Source organism: Leptosomus discolor, chromosome 7 (assembly GCF_034619465.1).
Source record: "Leptosomus discolor isolate bLepDis1 chromosome 7, bLepDis1.hap2, whole genome shotgun sequence".
Lineage (NCBI taxonomy): Eukaryota > Metazoa > Chordata > Aves > Leptosomiformes > Leptosomidae > Leptosomus > Leptosomus discolor.
This window is the reverse complement of record NC_141397.1, coordinates 14,575,838-14,578,512: the sequence shown is the minus strand read 5'-3', so window position 1 is coordinate 14,578,512 and position 2,675 is coordinate 14,575,838.

Genomic DNA, 2,675 nt, shown 5'->3' with positions numbered 1-2,675 from the left:
AGGATACTCCCTCAATTTTACACTCCTATGTAACCACAAGAATGACCGTGCAGGTAGCAGTTCAGTAAAAATCTGGGAGGTAGTGTGGATCAAAAGCTGAACAGGAGCTAACAGTGTAGCGCAGTTAGCAGAAGGGAAGAAGTAAATTAAATCAAAGAGTTTGAAAAATGTGAAATAATTCTAAATATTGTTCAAAAAATAGTTGGAATGTGGTGGCAAGTAAGGAAAGACAGATATGAAGTTGCTTTAATACACTGAAAATGTGACATAGGAAGAGACGTAAGCCTTGAAATGTGTTAAGAATGCCTGTAAAGAGAGAGAACAATTTATCTTCAGGTTTAAAGGACAAGAACTAATGAGCTTAGGCTGCAGCAAAGAGTATTAAGCATCAGTAAAATCCTTCTAACTTTAAGTATAGTGAAGTCTGAATGAATTGTCTGGAAAGTAATGAATTATCAGCATAGGAAGTTTTGAAGAGTAAGCCTGACAGTTATGATGGTGTAGGATCACAGAAGAACCAGTTCTTTTTTTGGGGAGGTGTATGACATGCATGTGTGTGCACATCAGTTATGTTCAACTCATAATGAGTAATTGGGAAAACCTTTATTGACGTTTGTAATGCCTATAGCAGGACAATGACATGGAAAACTCTTGGCATTGCTTGACCAGAACTGATCTGCTGTTAGAGATGTTGTACACAAATGTCTTCACTGAAGCTATTGTTCCCAGCTGTTGTTGCTTCTGTCATTCTATTTAACACTTATGTCTTTGTCAGGCGGATTATAATGATGATCACTTGCCACACGTTAAATGTCTCAAAGGTATGCTATTCTTCAAGGCAGCAAGCTGTTATGCTGGCTCCACTGATTGTCAAACTGCTTCATAGCTAAACTGTGCTTTGAGCTAAAACAGAATTAATTCTGTTCACTGGTTTTACTTTCCAGTTCAGTTTCTTCTAAGTAACTGCACTTTCTGAAATCAACAGCATGTTTTCCCAGACAATGTCTCTTTCTAGTAGTGATAGCACTTGATGTTTATAGTTAATACCAAGGAACGGTATGCAGAAAGGCTCTTGCTTATACTTGCTCCTACAACAGCCAAGGTCATTGCTAAATCTCGCATCCATGTTGAAGTGCTGTAAGTGAAAGTGGCTGTGATGAAGTACAAAGGTGGCACCTGCAGGGAGGAGCAAACCAGACAGGTGACCCAAAACTGACCAGCTAAGTATTCCATCCCATATATATCATATTCAGTATAAAGCTGAGGGATCACAAGGGTTAAGCCCTGTTACTTGACGGCTGGCATCCAGGGAGGATTCTGTCCGTTATTCTGTCTTCAATCCCAATCTGTGCATTCCTGAATTCAGTTCCTGAATCCAGCTTCTGAGTCTGGTGCCTGTCTTCTGCAGAGTCCAGCCTGGGACTTCCCCAGTGCCAGCCCTGCAGCCCTGTAGCATCAGTGGTGACGTATTGTCATTGGGCATGTGGTGGGTTTGGTATTGGTTTTGTATATATTTATATATGTTTCATTATTTTCTTGTTTTTATTATATTTTCTTTTATTGTTACTGTTTCATTAAAACTGTTTTAGTTTTCTTTTCCAAACCATAAGTCAGTCTCCCTTATTCTATCTTCCTTCCCCTTCTGGGAGGGGAAAGGGGTTAATAGAGAGCGTCTGTCATTTGTCAGTGATCAGCCTAGCCTCAGCCCATGACAACAGCAAGTAATAATAACATGAAACTTTTTTTTTGGTTGGTCTTAAATAGCATGAATATTTTGGAAACATCTCTGTCACTACTCTGAATGCAAACATAAGCCCTTACACCTTGTTGGAAGTGAAGTCAAACAAAGTTTTGGGAATGTCCAATCTTGAACTGAAAGAGTGTAAAAGATTTTTGTCATTGTTATTGTGTATTTTCTTCAGTTATTTCCTGTGTGTGTCTGTAACGTTCTGAGGTTCAGTTGTCCAAAAAAAGTGACCTGTGCTATTCAGTACGCAGGCTTTTGGGAAACATGGGAGTACAGCAGGCCTTGCCACGTAGTTCTTTACCAGATAGGTTGCAAAGTTGGGGAAGCAGTCAGAAAAGCAAGGGAAACCTTTAGCTTTCTTTGAAAGATGCATCAAAAACAATATTTTCATAGGACATCTTGCTTTTAAACAAATAGAAGTTTCTGCATGCAAGAAGGACCTTCTGTCAACTAAGCTTATTCTACTGTTGAAATTACCATCTTTCTTAATAAGTGGGATGTTGACTTGATATCCTTGAGAGGAAAAACAAATGTAAAGCAATTTCCTTGTATCGCTGTAAGTCAGGTCTGCAGATGCAGCAGGATGCCAAGGCCCAAAGGTAAAAAATGGAATATTTCCCTCAGTTGTTGGAATTACTGCTGTACAGGATGCCACTGAACAACGGCACACAGTCTGGCAGTAGGACTTCAGTTTTAGACTTGTGAACCTTTTATTTTCTACCTGTGGCAGTATTTGTGCCACCAAACCCATAGCTAACCAACTAATTTAGACAACTGCCAGGGCCTGCTGAGACTTTTCCTTAGGTTGTTTTTGGAGAACGTACAATGTTTCTTTACTTACTCCTTCAAAGCTACTGTAGATCACTTGGTTGGTTTGAGATTATCTTCACCCTAACTGAACTAAAAATTATTTATAAAAGCTGAACTT